This window comes from Pinus tabuliformis, chromosome 1_1, assembly GCF_031772625.1.
Source record: "Pinus tabuliformis cultivar Carrire ecotype Pingquan chromosome 1_1, CPIR1, whole genome shotgun sequence".
In the NCBI taxonomy this organism is placed as follows: domain Eukaryota; kingdom Viridiplantae; phylum Streptophyta; class Pinopsida; order Pinales; family Pinaceae; genus Pinus; species Pinus tabuliformis.
Window position 1 is genome coordinate 189,761,837 of NC_142297.1, and position 17,823 is coordinate 189,779,659.

Genomic DNA, 17,823 nt, shown 5'->3' on the forward strand with positions numbered 1-17,823 from the left:
ACAATCTTCCCAATTTTTAATTGTTGTCATGGTCATAATCATAATCATTATCTTTAGAGTCATCTTCTAAGTCATCATCATTTGATCATCATTATCATTATTTTCATCTTGGTCATCATCAACAACAATAATGGCATGAATGATGATTATGATGTTCATGACGAAGTTGACAACAATGATGATAGAAATTACATTAATTATGATGATGGGGATGATGAAAATTATAATGACGATGATAATGGTAGTGATGATGATGATCATCGATCATCTCTAAAAAATAAAGTTTTCATTTATCTTGCATATATCATGTGTCCTAACAACCCTTTTTGAGCACTCATAATATTTTTTGGGTTGATGATATTTCTTACGACACCTATAATTATGAACAATTGATGACAATTACATATACTCAATAATCTATTCTATTCATGTGAATGAATAAATTACACACATATTTATACAATCAATAGTCTCAAGATAGGAATGCTATCTTAGAAGTACAGTAGTGTGGTTGAGAGATTCTCTCAACCACACACTAAACTAGGAGAAACTAAATTCCTATTATGTAGGAACAAACTCCTCAAATGGAGAATTACAACCATAGACAAGTAGGAATTAATTATTTCCAACTCCCCCCCTTAATGACTACTTGTCATGATAGTGATTCACAAAGCCTGGTTGTGGTCAAATATAACAAAAAATGTGTCGACGTCCATAAAAGAGAAATCATCCACCGGAATGTATGGGTACCAACCGCTGCAACTGCTAGTCCTTGTGCATACATGATTCTGTTGACCATTATCACTGCATATATGTACCTACAAATCCACCACCATCGGGCGAATTGCATGTGAAGAACTTCCAAAAACAAAGAGAGATCAGTGCCTTTCTAAATCAAATATTCATGTCCAAATAACAATCGCAAACAGTTGCGCTGATTGCGCCTTTCGACGCAACTGTCAGATAGAAAATTGCACCAACCCTCTTATGCTCAGACCCACCAATATCTGAGACCATGAGACAAGTGTTACTGCAGTCCACCTGCTCCTACGAGCACAAAGCTCCTGTGTACACAATAGCCACTCAGGCAATATGCCACCACCGGGCACGTCCGATCTGCCACCACCGGGCAAATCCGCCAACTTCAATATGCCACCACTGGGCAAGTCCGATCTGCCACCACCGAGCAAATCCGCCAACTTCAATATGCCACCACCGGGAAAGTCCGATCTGCCACCACTGGGCAAATCCTGTAGCCACTAAGACTCTATAGATGCTTTCTGGCTCACCACCAACCATCACATTACAGTGACAAAAGATGGTTTTAGGCTGACCATAAACCATTGCAAAGTGGTTTTAAGATCACCACGAACTTTCAGATACCTTTTACATTTCATTCAACATTTTGGAGTTTCTGGGTACATACAATGACCATTACAACCACTAGGCTATAATATACTAGGGAGTCTATTCCACAAACCACACTAACTGAAACAAACATCTATTTTGTTGTTGCTCCTTTACCTCATCTATGAGGGGTCCACTGATAAAGAAACCGAAACATAGGCACTCACAGCCACACGAAGAGAACACAATTTTCCCTTCAAAAACAGTAATTCAGGACTCCACGGTCCAATTCTCTTGGCATTGCAACATAATGCCACTTCCTTCACAGTATCAAGGCTAGCCACTGTTTTCAAGCATACTGCCTCATGCTTGCTAACAATCTGCAACATGATCTCGATCATCCTCCAATCTCTGATGTAGCTCCAATTGATGTCGTTCTCATTATCATGTGTTCACCATTCCTTGCAAATTCGCTTAGTGTTGGAATGACCAGTTCCAACACACTCAACGTTGTGACAATAGTTGGTCATACTACTATCACTTAAATTACAACTAGTTTCATTGTCATGACAATTAATCAATATATTGCAACATCATCAGAGAATTAAAAAATACATTTCGACAATAGCATAACCTTCTCTATCGAGCAGCTCCAACATGGCCGCTCACTGCCTTCCAGCATACAGATTTTGACACCATCCGCTCCAAATCTAGGGAAATCGGGCAGCGGAAATCGTCCGGAATGGCATAAACCTCCTCGCCATTAATTCCAGCCACTGGAGACTTGACATTAGAAATTTTCTCCACATGTTCTATCTCTGACACTCCAAATAAGACGCATTTGCAGTATCGAATCAAGATGATCAAGATGTTGATCAAAGAAACCGTCGCCTCAGGACCGCCAGCGTTGCTCTGCTCGCGAATCTCCTCTTCCAACCATTGAATCTCGTTCCGGTAGTCCCTAATGAACTGCAAACACATGCTCGGGGAATAAATTTACAAGATCTCCTTGATATGCTTCAAGGGTGTTTTCCATAATGCTTCCCTTTCAGTTGAGTCAGCCTCTCCATTGGAAGGAATTAGCAGATGATGATCTTGCTCCCCATCACTCTCTATTTTGCCTTCAGTTGATCTGGATTCTGACCCATCTTCTGAAAAACCTTGATATTCTAGCGTATGCCTTACAGCTGTTACCTGAATACTTTCTGGCAACAAACAGTTGCAGAAGGAACCTATTGCAAGTCGGTTTACCCAACCTGGTATGGACTTTCTTGTCAAGTGCCTACTTATATCATCAGTAAAATGATTGCAATTCTTTGCAATGAGATGATAGGAATCACCATTGTAACTGCCTGCCATATGTTCAACGAACTGTCGGAATTCAAGTGGAGACATATTTACATTGCCCAATTGAACAAAGCGCCTGAATATAAAGCCCGGACAACTCTTGAGTTCCACTTCAAATACTCCGCTAGTAGGGTAATCATGTGCTCCAAAAGCATATTCCACACCATGCGCTTCAATCCCAGAGTGAAAGATGCCGACGCCAAACCAGTACGTATAGTTGTTCAAAGGGGTCAAATCATAGACATTCAAATATAGTTGAGCTCGGCTGCTGCTGCTGGAATCAGAATCTGAAGTAATCAGTCTCATTGTTCAGCCTTCAGAACGCACTGTGCTCCTTTCCTCTAAACATGAATGGCTATTTCCACTTCATTTTTCTCCTTAAGGGCTCCCCATAACCCACCCAAATCTGAAACTATTCTGCCTATCAAAGAAATAGAGACAGATAGCCTATGAGAGAAATCGAAGAGGTCCAACATCAGAGATTGGCGGAGGCCTGAAACTGCTCTGCCAACAAAGGTAGTGACGGGCCACTCTCAAATCTCCCACGTAAGTTTGACTAAGGCAAAACATCCAAGGTAAAACACGCTATGAAAATCAAAATCATAAATGTTTTGGCGACACCGATGGCAGAGGTAAGGGTCAAGAACGTCTCCGACACGATCAGATTGGAGATCCACAGACAGATAGCTGCAAGTCCTCCGTCCATACCTCTGTATTGAAGAGGTTAGATCTCTGAGTTCAGTGTCCAGGGTACGATTCCCATGCTAGGCGCAAAGAAGCAAATGTAGAGAGCCATTCCCAATACGGCAAGCCAACCGAACTAGCTGGGGCATCCCCGAGTGAACCAAGAGCTGCTAGAATGGCGCAGTCTGTGGCACATATGTTGCACAGTTGAATTGGACACTAGACAGGTTCCAGTATAGTGACCCTTGCGTGACATTGGTGATTGACAGAATCCACAGCTGTTTTCGAGGCACTGAGCACAGGTCCAATGCTGACTTGAAGTTTGAAAAGCTGGGCAAACATAGGCACTTTCATGATCTGATTCTGCCCTCCATAGGTTAGGCAGCCTCGCAGACAGTCCACCAGATCAGACACACAGATAAAATAGCACATTCTGGAACGAAGATCTGCTTTTCGTCGCTGCAGAGCCTTTCGAGGAACATCTGGTGTTGACAGTCGAAGATCGCGTAGGTCCAGAAAAGGAGGATGCAATTGGGCATGCTCGAATTCTTCCCAACGCCATAGAGTGTCGCACGGATAATAGGCAGGTGAGCTCCCGCTGGGTCAATCTCGAACAAAAAAAAGAAGACCAGGTAGAAAATGGCAGCGGTGGCAACAACAAATTCAAAGGCAGGCTTCATCTCCGACTCTGCTTCGATGGGGGTTACCATGTTCTCGACGAGGCCGCACAGCTCACCAGCGATGTCCGGCCCACGGCCAAGCAGCTCTGGAAGCCGCCGGTCGGAGTTCTTGAAGTAGGAATTCTCGGGGCCAAGAATCTGGTCCCCATTAAATCCAAGGATGGGCGCAGTAAGCTACTAAAGATCTTTGTATCTGAGATCTCCCAAAATCACATAACCGACAACAAAGCTTCCACATAATCGGAAACAGAGCTTCCACATGCTCATAGCGCCTCTCTGATCACTAGTGAATCGCCACAACTATCGCTTCCCTAGCTAATGGACAGCGGAGGATGGACAAACAAATATTCACAAAACTTTTATTCTTTTCAGCCCAGGAGCAGCCAAGCCCACAAGGGGCTAGGCCCTTAGGCTCTGATACCAAGATAAAATTACAGATACTCAATAATCTATTCTATTCATGTGAATGAATAAATTACACACATATTTATACAATCAATAGTCTCAAGATAGGAATGCTATCTTAGACGTACAATAGTGTGGTTGAGAGATTCTCTCAACCACACACTAAACTAGGAGAAACTAAATTCCAATTATGTAGGAACAAACTCCTCAAATGGAGAATTACAACCATAGACAAGTAGGAATTAATTATTTCCAACTATGTCCATAATGATGATGATGATGACAACATGAATGGTGATTATGACGATAATGCAATGATGAGATTGATGGTGGTGATGATGATGATGATAATGAAGATGACGATACTCCCTCTAAACTAGGGAGATACTCATAATGAGACAAAAAAGTACTCTCAAGTTGAAATATTCATATAAGAAGGGATATGGATTGATAAGAATCAACGATGATTTGCATCATCGCAGCCAACATTTTCAAAATAGAAAGGCATTGACTAACAAGTTATATCTCTCCATTAGATCATAGCACAATGTTGGGAGGCATAAATTTGGACACCACTACCTCTTTAGGCACTTACCGCACTAGGATGCTCATCAAGCATGTCCTCACATGATCATTTCCTAATCCACTGTCATAATATTTGACACCAGGAAATGTCGATCCTCATGACTATTCTTATCTTTGATTAATGTACTTGACTTATGGCAGTTAGTCCTAGTCAAAGCACAAATTCTCAAAGAATATTGGTCCCCTATGTTTATCTAATCCACCATTCTCCCTACTGGTGTCTTTAGTAGGCTTACACTATTAGTCTCGGCCGTAGTACATGAAAAATGGATAATATGGTGTCAATGCTCACTCCCTCTCAACTAGGGAGGAGACATCCACAAGCATAAGTGTTTCTCAAGAATACCCATCATTTTCATAGGGAATAACATCATTAATTTGTTTTCATCGCATGACGCATTTATGATTAAACATTCATCTATTTGTGGCAAAATATTTCCCCTTTTGTAATTTGTGATGAAAGAAAATCAAAAAGTGAAAGCCAAAATCATTAAAGATACACTATAATGATTTATCCAAGTCTAAACTCTAAGGTTAAAGTGAAAATTTATGTAAATATTATATCTATGATTTGTTCAAAACTTATGAAAACCTTATTCCCTAAGTCCTATATATAAGAAAAATCAAATGAAAGAAAAATAAGGCCCAATGAATGGTAACTCATGTGTTCGCACCCTCTTTGGAAAACATATGAATATATATACTCCTAGTCACACTTGATCACATGTTTGTGATGATTAAATCATGAAGTCCTCTTTTCCACTTTCATTTTCACGTCATCATTTAAGAACCTAATTGAGGATCTAGGGAATTTTTCTTGCCTAAGGGTTTCATGTCTACTCTTGGTTTACTTATGTCACACTACGGTAAATCATGTGATGGAGTGAAATACTTAAGTTTGTGGAGTTATTAGAATAGTGTATTAAGTTAGTCACCACACACACATGCATTACATGTCCTTGATCCACATGTGTGGGTTGGAGACTCATTCCTTGAGAACTTTAATGGATACTACTTTAGATCCTTGATGGCATATCTTACAAAATCTCTTGGTAAACATTGTGATTCATTCTTTCTATTCCTTGACACACTTGATAATATTGAAGTAACTCCCAATAATGCACGAAGATGGGGAGTATAAATTACTTGTGCTGGAAATAGAATTGAGAAATAGAGGTTTTCCATTTGCAATATTGGAGTCACAGACATTGGATACATGGTAGTAGTCCTCAATGTCAATTAACTAAAATTATATTGTCATAATGCAAAAACAGGTAAACATATTGGTAACCTTGATGTCCTGATCATTCCAAATAATAGCCATTCCACCCAAGTATATCTAATCATCAATCACTACTACTTGGAAATTCCTCCCCCATTTTCTAATTATATGAGGTAGAACCTCACTTAATATTTTTAACATGTTATCAATCCTAAGAAATGTCACTAACATAAAACTAAAAAGCATGCAACTAATGGGAGTGACCACTCAAGGCCACCATAAGACAATTAATCTATTAAGACAAGGATTAATGGGGAAAGAAATCTACAAAGGACAAAGGCAAACCTATTTTAACTTTATTGTTTTATTAGGTGCAAGTTGAACATCTCGAGATATAATGAAGAGAAGAATTAATTTTATTGCATTAAAAAAACCCAAGCACATTCTATAACTTAGCAAGGAAGAGATGTATAATACCCATCTCAGCGACACAACACATGGCATTAAGTTACTTTTTTTATATATAATTTAAACTTATACTATAGAATCAAAAATTTTGCATGAATGGATGTTTAAAATCCATTTTTATAAAAAGAAAATATAATTTTTACTATAAAAAAAAAACCAGAAACTAAATATATTTTTTTAGAAAATAAAAAAATACTAAACTGAATATATATTAAAAAAAACTAAAATTAAGCATATATATATATATATATAATTTAAAATATTTTTTAGATTTTTTTAAACACTTCCCTCCATTCTAAGAAGCAAAAATAATAATAGAAATAAGGACGGACCAAAAATATTCCTTTCCTTGGTAAGTGTTTCCCACCATTCATTCCACTCACTCAAGTTATTTCATAAAACAGAGATAAGTGTTATTTCACACTCTTTTCACAAAGCCTATTGAGCTTCTCTTATGATATATAGATTCCTTGATGGAGTCCTTGATATATTGATCAAGTTTTGATTCCTTGGAGATTAGTTAGAGCAAAGAAAACATGAGTACTCTTAATTCCAAGTTCAATGCCTCTAATGGTGGACAGAAGGCAAGGGAGGGGTTGCTATCGTGGTCATAACTCCAAGTTCATTGCCTCTGATGGTGGACGAGGCAAGGGAGGGGGCTGCGATCATGGTCGTGGTCGTGGAGTTTTCTCTTTTACATTATATTTAGGGAGTTCAAAGCAATTTGAATGGAATCATTGTCATCACTAGGTATAATGGATTAAGTGTGATAATGGATAAAATGAAGTAATTATTTGTGAGCATTTTTTCTTGAACAAACATTAGGATCCATCTTATTATAGAGAAAAGTACATGCATTAAAAACAACTCAATATTTCATGTGACATTCATATTGTATGCGACTTATTTTTCATTAAAAACAATTTACTTTTTCATGTGACATTCTTTTTTTGTTAAAATTTCTTCTATTTCTAATCTGAATTACAATTGTAATTTCAAATAAAGATTCCAGTAAATATTAATTTACCAATTCTGCATGGAAATCATAAGAAACATTCACAATATAATATGAAGAACAAATGGGTACCTACTTCATATGTATTAAAAAACGCTTCTACTACTTAATGTGAATTACAAGTGTAACCTTAGTTAGATCTCCAATTTATCTTAAGCCATAATTTCATTTTATTTTTAGTACTATTAAATGTTATTATGTCCTAACTCATTTTATTATTAGCATTGTAATAAAAATATGCATTTTTCTATAGAATTAGTACTAACATGTAATATTGTTTTTTTTTTTTTTTTTGGCAGAAAGTTATAGGTAATGACCACGAAGATGATGCTATAGACTATGTTTAGATTACATCATATATCAGAGATGATGATGATGAGGATGGCGATGGCATTGGTGATGATTATGTGGATGATATTTTTAGGATGGTCAGGATGATGATCATGGAAATGATAATGAGGATGAGCTTGACTATGATTTTTGTGGTGCTAGCTAGTCATGCATTATTTTTTATATTTAGTTGGATGTCTTAATATGGTAATCATACATTTGAATTTTAGTTTATTTGAATAATGATGATACTATCGATACTATCTTTTTACCTTATGAATATGTTGAAAATTGTTTACAATTTTTTTATGAAGAATTATTGTGTATGATGAGATTCCTATTTTTTTATGGATGTTGTGAATTTACATTAGCATAATGATATCTATGAAACATTTTCATTTGGTAATCTTACATTGAATTTTAGTTGATTTGATTAAATATGATGATGATATTATCATTTTTATCTTGTTATTTTATGTATATATTGAATCAACATTATTTTGATGGAGAATTATTATGTATGATGATATTACTATCTTTTGATGGGTGTTGTGAATTTACCTTAGAATAATGGTGTTCATGAAATATTTTGATATGATAATTACACATTTGAATCTTAGTTGATTTGATTAAAGATGATGAGGATATTATTAGTATTATCTTGTTACTTTATATATGTGTTGAAACCTGTCAATGCTTTTTTATGGGGAATGATTATGTATGATGATAAGACTATTTTTGGATGTAATGTTGTGAATTTACCTTGGAATAATGATATTTGTGATAAATGTTGGTTTAGTAGTAATATATGTATATTGAAAATTGTCAATGATTTTTTGATGGAGAATTGTTTTATATGAGGACACTGCTATATTTTTTATGAACGTTGTCAATTACTCTTAAATTTGTTTACAAATACTAAGTTATGAATTTGAATTGTGATATATTCTTAAATGTGTTATACATGAAAATACCTCCTGATCATCCTGGAGGAGAATACTATGATGTTGGTTGAAATACCCCTTTCTCCTAAACTATATAAGCCTATAATACAAGTTATGTACCATGAGAACCACGGTATCCCAGTCTATAACAAGTTGTCCCTTTCATCTAACTTTTGTTACCAAAATTCTCACATTAGAGGAATTTTCAACTCAAAAAATAACCACGTAAGAAAAAAATAAGAAACTAATAAAATAATGCCATGTAGACAATTTTTTAATATATCATTTTTATTATTCTTTTAACAAAATTACCCAAATAAATGCCACATTTATCAAAATAATTGTATATGTATTTTATATTTAAATTAATATATTAGCACAAGATTTAATAAAATTTAAATAAAAAAGGTAAATTTAAGTTAAAAAGGAAAATTTAAATTAAAAAAGAAAATTCAAAATTTAAAGGAAATTTAAATTTAAATTACCCAGAAAAACATCACTTTTATAAAAAATAACCGTCTACATGTATTTTATATTGAAATTAATTTATTAACACAAGATTTAAGAAAATTTAAATTTAAAATATAAATTTAAGTTAAGTTTAAATTTAAGTTACCCAAATAAATGCACTTTTATCAAAATAACCATATATTTATATTTTATATTTAAATTAATTTATCAATACAAGATTTAATAAAATAAATTAAGAAAGTAAATTTAAAATTTAAATTAAATTTAGGATTTAGGATTTTATATTTAAATTTATTTATTTAACACGCCATGATTTACCCTTCATTAAAAATATTCTCGATATTCTAACTTTTATAGATTATGATATTAATTTTATTTTTAATATTTAATATAGTTTTGGGTCACTTAGGCACCATTCACAGTTAAATTAGGTAAGTTATATTATTAAAAAAAAATCCACTGCCTAGTCACACATGTATGTCTTTTAAATTTTAAAGGATTTTGACTGGCTTACACATTATGACATGGAAATTCAATGTTAAAATTTTAAATGAAAATTTCTCTAATGCGAGGAAAAAAGCTCGAGTTAACTAGAATTTGACACTTTTGATCACTTTCGGAAACTCATATGGTGGAATGTGATCTCTTTGTCCTCATCTTTAGATTTTTCCTAAAAAATAAAAGCATACAAAAGTGGGAAAGAGCCATAAAGCATGGACAAGCTTTTTCCTAAGCACAAAAGCATCTAAAAAGTGGAAAATGCCATCTTTATATGAGGAAACATTATTCACCCAAAAGCTTTTGCCAAAATTGAACTAATGAGGAATTTGGGAAATCTTCATAGCCTTCACTTTCCTATATATTGGAGGCTTGGCCATTGAGGAAATGATGGAATTCGTGTATTGTCATGTTGCTAAGATCTATCTTGAGAGGGAGAGTTTTGGAGCTAGGAGTTGGGGGAAGTGTTGTTGCAACTGCATCTGATAGTTGTAACTTTCCTCCAACTCCTTTATTAATATAGATTATTTGTTCTTCCTTCCATATGCTACTATTCATTCTTTACTTATCCTATTTAACTAATGAATGTATGGGATTTTGGTTTATATTTATTTATTCAGTAATATTTATATGTTTATTATAGTTTCAATTATCAAGATACTATGTTATGAAGTTTTCTTTGTTCTTTCTCTTATGTGTAGGACCAAGATTTGGAGCTATCTAGGAGTGCTTCCCAGCTACACTAAAAAGTCCAACAAGACCTGCATGCAAGGACTCACATGAATTCATTCTTCTTTTCTTAATCTATACTTTACATCTTGATCTACTAAGAATCCTGAGCCTTAGAACAACCATTATCTTAATCAGTCTATCTTAGGTTTCTGGGATAAACTGAGAGGGTTTTATGTTCATCTAACTGTGCATTAAATTCTACAGCAAAATGATATTTAGAAACTGTAATATATTTCTCTATGTAATAAAATTAGTAAAATGGAAGTAAAAGTAAAACTCTAAACAAGAAGCCAAAAGTGGATGTAACCATCGATGCAAAATTGGGAGTAAAATTGGATGTTAAACTAGACATCAAAACAAGATGCAAACAATGAGACAAAAAGGGTTTTAAAGTAGAATTAAAAAGGGGTGCAAAACTAGACACAAAGAAGGGAACAAAATAGGGCATACAAAAAGATATCAAATTGGGCACAAACAAGGATGCAAAAATGGATACCAAAATGAGGATGAAAAGAATGGTGTAAAATTAGGATGCAAAATTGGGTGCAAAAAGGATGTAAGAAAAGACACAAAACAAGAAGCAAAATGGGACTAAAAAAGGGTGAAACTAAGGATGCCAAAAATTATGCATAACTAGATGAAAATTCAAACTAAAATCTAGGTTCAAAATGAGATGCAAATGTGGACACAAAATGTGGCAGAAAAAAGGATGCAAATTTGGATGCCAAAAAGGATGCAAATTTGGATGCCAAAAAGGTTGCAAAATTGGACATAAAAAATGGCGAAAATTTGGACACAAAAGTAGAAAAAATGGTGCAAAAATGGGCATAAAAATGGCTCAAATTTGGATGCAACATTGGATGCAAAATGAGGTGCAACAATTGATTCAAAACTTGGTGTAAAAACAAATGCAAAAGTAGACGAAAAAAATGGCTCAAAATTGAATATAACTTTAGACACAAAATGGGATTCAAAGGTGGACGCAACGCATGGTCCAACATAGGGTGAAAATTTAGATGCTCAAAAGGATGCAAAATTGGATGCAAGAAATGTTGTTTAAAACGATGCTAAATTGGATGCAACAAATGATGCAAAATTAGGTGCAAAATAGGATGCAAAAAAGGGAGACAAATGAAACGAAAAAGTGGATGAAAAAAATGGTTCAAAAATGGATGAAAAATTTGGCACTAAATCAAATTCAACATATGGTGCAAAATTAGATGTTAAAATGGTGTAAAAAAAGGCAAAAAAATTGGTGCAAAAATAGATGTAAAAATAAGTACAAAATTAGAAGCAAAAAATGGCATAAGACTAGATGCAAAAACTCGCACAAACTCGATGTAGAAAAAGGCATTAAATCATATGCAAAAGATGGTGTAAAACTCGATGCAAATATCGACACACAAATAGAAGAAAAGAATGGCACAAAATAGGAAGCAAAAAATGATGCAAAAATAGATGCAAAAATTGGCACAAAATTAGAAGCAAAACCTATTGTAAAACCAAATGCAAATCTTGGTGCAAAATATGATGCAAAAAATGATGCAAAATTTGGCGTAAAAAAAAGATGCAAAATTTGGTGCAAAAAAGGTTGCTTTAAAATTTGTAAAATAGAGCCAGACTTAGCGCCAGGCTTCTCATCCCAATGGAGAGAAAAATACACTAAAATTTGGTGCTAAATCTGGCGTAAATTGCCTATTTTGTTGTAATGGTGCATTCCTGAAGCCGCAGAAAATGCCAGGTTGCATGGTCTTTAGCACAGAGTTTGCAAGGAAATCTAGGAGGTGTATCCTTTTCTTCAATAGTAGGCACATCGGCCTTCTGTTTTGGGCTGGTCTGCTTTGTTGACTGCTCCTCAGAAGGAGTGGTCTTTTTCTTATTCTTATTTTTCTTACCACTGGGATTTTGTGTAGATTGCACAGAGTTTATCGCAGTGGCAGGAAGAGCAGTCATATTGGTAGAGGGGTCCATTGCCATCTTGGCAATGGAACCACTGAGTTGTTTTACAGCGGCCCCAGAGGTTGCGTCGACAATCCCGTTGGCGTGCACTCTGGGGTGCTGAGTGGCGAAAGCATTGGGGTTACCAAGAGCATTGGGGATTATGTCGTAAAGAGTGCCAGACTGTGAATATATCAAATCTAAGTGCTCGGTACGACATATGGATTGGTCTTCTGTGACCGCACCACCTAAAGTGACATCTCTAGCGATTTGTGGGAGTAAGGACCTACAAAACCAGTCTGTTAAGAGAAAGTCTGGGATGGGAGCTTTGACTAACCTCTGCCTACATCTCCATTCATGAATATGATCGGAGATGTGGGTGGCGGTATCCTGACGAAATGAAGTGAGGAGCTCTGTCCTAGTGTCATAGCGGATTGGTAACTGGAAGTGCTTTAGGAACTCCATCGCTAAAGCGTCAAAGGTATTTACTGACGCGCGTGGTAATTCAATATACCATTTCATGGCATTGCTAGTGAGGGTGCGGGGAAAAAGATGTAACCGGACACTATCATCCACCATAGAGCTAGAAACACACTAGAGATGATACGTGTTGATATGGGTGCCCGTATCCTCCCCTTGTTTTCCATCGAACTTTGGGATGTCTGTTGGTATTTTATGCGGGATCGGCAGCCATTCTAATTTGTGGTAGATGGGGTCGTTTGTCAGCTTGTATAAGTCGGGAATATCCAACGTTGCCAAAAAGGCAGAGAGTTAGGTGCCCCCGACTTGGACCATGGTGATGACGGATGACCTGAGAAGTTCTGTGCTCCTCCCATCATTTGGTTTCCCATAGTGTACATGGGTTGTGTGGTGTAGCAGTTGCTTTGAGGCATGGTGTTGTAGAGTGGATTTCCATGAGGATTTTGATACTGGGGTATGAGACTGCCCCCAGTGTAAGCGGTGCCCCCTTGACTCATTTGAGTTTGTGAGTAGGGTGCCCCCATGGATTGGTTGGGAACCCCTTGTGGATTCCCGATCGACACAAAACTAACCATTTGGCTTTGATTGATAGAGGGAACACTCATGTCAATTAGCGACCGTCCATGCATGCCTGAGAACGTAGGGGGAATTGTGACATTCCCTACCGACATGTGCATATTGGGAACCCCCCGAGATATCTGAATTTGGGGGTTGGACTGTACATTGGCAGCCGACCATGTTGTTGGTAAATGGGAATCGCGCCCATAGTGCCGCATTGAGTGTTATATGGAGCACTATATGTGGCACTCGTTGAAGGTATGCAGTGTGGCACCATAGGAGTGGAACCTGGCATCTGCTGGGTTCCACTTATAGAGGGTGTTATGTGAGTTGTCGTACCTGGGACAAACGGGATAATGGGATTCCACATTACCAGTGTTGTGATGACTATCGGCTGGGGAAGTGGTAGAGGACCAACAATGTCTCTAAAATTCCACAACCCGTGAGTCGTCGACTGGATAGATGGGAAAGTTCCACCTACTAAAGAAGGAAGTACAGGTACCACGGGAACCATGATAAGGTCCAACGGATTTGTGAGCGAAGTGTTAAAGTGAGGAGGAAATCCTTCTGTGAAGAAATCCTCCAGCAAACTTGAATCTTCAGTCATCCACACAGATCCCGTGTGAGATTTAGGAGATTGATTCCTCGAAGACGAGGAATCCAAGTCAGTGGAACTCGACAGATCTTCCACAATGAGTGGAGGAAGTCCTAACAATCATCTGGAGTGACGACGAGGGCCGGATGTAGCCACGGTGACTGTTAAGTTTTATCAAATAAATTTTAATGTGATATTCTTTAAAGTCTAAAAAATGATAGCACTCAGGTACCTAAAAATAAAAAATACACTAAATATATCAATCAACAAACAGAGGGAAAGTACCTTGTCTGATAAGCACCAATCACTAGAGATGAAACCTAGTATCTCAATGAATAACAGAGAAGGATGGCCAAATGTATGGTTACAGTTACTCTAGAGCTTCGTCCGAACCTCAGATTGAGGGGCCAAGTACTCTCGTGAAGATGAGCACCCTCCCAAAAATTGAAGACAGAGTAGATCCGTCCATGTTAGGTACCAGGATAGCCCGTCCCAGTCACCTTGTGTAAGTACCTAGAAGTTTTGGCCACTAGAGATACCTCAAATCACAGACATTACCAGGGGGGACATAGTCGTAGACAACATGCTGTGTGGGCAGGAAACCTGAGTCCCCGACTCAGTTCCGAAATCCCCGAAGGGACCCCCAGTACACAAAATGCCCAAAGGATTTGTAAGAGAAGGCAGGCTACCTTCAATTACAGTCTGATGTTGTCTCGTATTTCGCTCCGTTGTTAGTGGAGTGGTCCTGGTAATATGAGTGAAGAAGGATTTTTCACTCGTTAACGACACTAGTTTTGGTTTTCAACCTTGGGCAGTTCACTCACATGCTTATCCCAAGATCCTAGCCTAGCTAATGTTGGTTTTCTCAAAAGAGTAACTGATTGATTTTAATGTAAATTTTAAGTGTACTTGATTATTTGTCTTCGGTAGGGGTGTTGACATATGAATATGGTGAGACTCTTGACTCAATAAATCATGCAGAACAATGCTCTGATTTTTTTTCTTCAATTTTTATGCAAACAAGTCTTATTCTACATATTCATCTTCTCACATATTCATCGATTCATCTGTGCATCTAAAGCCATTCAACACTTGCATAACCAAAAGATTTTTTTTCCAATATTTCCTAACAACTAATAAAAACCAAAATGAAGCATCTTAGAACTATTTCGACAAAAGGATGAATACAATTTATCAATGTTTATTTAAAAAAATATGTACTTTAAGAGAGAAAAACTAACACTTTTTCCTAAAAATAAATTTTCAGGACACCCAATTTGCTAACATAATATAGTTTTATATCTTACTTCAGCCCATGAGAAAATTCCCCCCGCCCTTTTTGTCCACAGACACTACTGGAAATCATGGAAATGGGAGACTAATGCTCTGTTTCAGTGTAAACAGAGAGTTAGTTGGTCCACTAACGCTCCCCGTACATAGGCACAATGCTTTATAAAGCTCTGTTTAGCCTGGTAACTTGCGTTAGTGAGGGAAATTTCTCAAACAAAGGGCCTTTAGGATTAGTTTCTAAGGAGAATGCAAACTAGTAGGATGTAACAAGATATTTGGTGGATCAGAAAAGGATTTGAAGAAGTAGGGAGCTCTTAGAAGAAAGAGAAGAACTGAAAGGAGTCCGGGTAAACCGGGAACTAGATGTATAGTCCCAAGTAGAGTCACCAATTCTGCTACGGGGTAAAATGCACAATGTATGGAGAATGAAAACTACCCTCAAAGGCATTCCCAGGACCTTTGACAGACTGTAAGATTATCTGCAGAAGCTACCAAGTTATACACATGTTCATCTATCAAATATCAGTTAACCAAGTATGGAAAGAGTGTTTACCTCAAATCTCCTTCTAGATTTGTTTGGATATCTCAATACAGCCAAGAAGAACTCCTCCAATGCTGGCTCCAAGACAATTCCTGCACAAAGGAAAGGTAAACAAAATCACAACATACAATCTAGAAAACTAATATAAGAATGCACAATGAACATATACTTGTATACAACTTAAACTACTCAACTCGACAAGTATCGAAATGAACAACTCAATGAACAATTTTACTGACACTATGGAGTAGGGAACACAATTGCAGTTCTGTATTTATAATGGAAGAGTGATTACAGCCATCCATTGTATCAACCTTCCCTTGCCCCTTCTTCCTCTCTCTCTCACTCTTTCAGCTCACTTATTCAAGTGTATGATAGTTAACAATAGCTTAATGGGCTATCCTTTCAAATGCTCTGACCCCTTTCACAATGGCCCTCTCACTGCTTATGTAGCAATCGAGTTAGGGCTGCCAAGCTCCTCCTAGAGTTCATTAGGGAAAAATCCATGAACCTTGTTTTCAAGCTTTTAACCATTTTCCTTCATTCTCATATTGGAATTTCCCCAAATAATTCGATTTTTGGGACTTTCCCTACTTTTCTTGAGAAAATTTAGGGATAAATATCTAGATATTTGTGAGCAGATTCATTGGCTTGACCCACTAAACATCTCTTAGTTTCACTAATGCTGCCCCTGGTCTAACAACTTGAGTTAGCAGGGTGACTAACGCTCCTCTATGCTTGGTAACAAGCTTTATAAAGCAGGTTAGCAGTGCAAAACTAGCGGTAGTGTGGATTCAAGGCCTGCAATTGTGGTCTTTGCTTTAGTCATGCTTGTTGGGTGTGAAGCATGATTATTTAGAGGTCTTTGTTTCAGCCGGATGTATACCCTAGGAAGTTTGTACACCCCTCCATGCGAGGGGGTGTGGGGGGGATGATTCCCACCGGCTGGGGGGTGCGGGGGCCAACGATCCCCCAATGGGGGTTTCGAGGGCAGCGCCCCTGAAGCTAAAAATAGATGTAAAATTGCCTTGTAAAAGTATAGTAATTTCTAGTCAATCTGGGCCGTTCATTAGGCGGATGATCTGACAGTAGAACTTATGTTTAGTTTAGGGTTTTTTTCCCTAGAAGGCAATCCCTCTCTTTGTACGATGGCATTGTATTGAGGCTGTGTAATAGATGTGTATTCTCTGAGTGAGAAACAGAGAGGTGAGACTGTGAGAGAAAATAGAGGATATTACAGTGGATCTGCTGTAGGTTGTGCCTCTTCATTTTGATGGATAATAGAAAGGAAGGACTGGCTGTTCGGGGTGGACGTAGCCCAAACTGGGTGAACCATGTATATTTGTGTCTCTCTGGTTTTATGTGTTTGTGTTTCTGCATATTATATGTCTTGCATTTCTATGTCATATATAATATTTTTCTAACAATGTTGTCTTTCACCTCTGAGTTGATGAGGACGTAATTTTTTCCTATAACACCCTTATTTATGTAATAGGGTCGAGTCATAGTTATAGTTTGTTTAAGAGTCAATAAAGCCCATATTAATAATTGTAAGTGGTTGACCGACATTTAAAGAAGGGACCACAGTTAGTTGCAAATGGGCCATGGTATTAATAAGAACCATGGTACTGACCCATGGTATTGCATGTATGAATCCTATATAAAGGATAGAGACTCCCCTTGAGGAGCATTG

At 37.0% G+C, this 17,823-nt stretch overlaps 1 pseudogene; it reads right to left on the reverse strand.

Annotated features, from left to right (window-relative positions):
• Window positions 1-2,343: 2,343 nt before the first annotated feature.
• LOC149212174 (deSI-like protein At4g17486 pseudogene) lies at window positions 2,344-3,231 on the reverse strand (annotated as a pseudogene).
• Window positions 3,232-17,823: the final 14,592 nt, after the last annotated feature.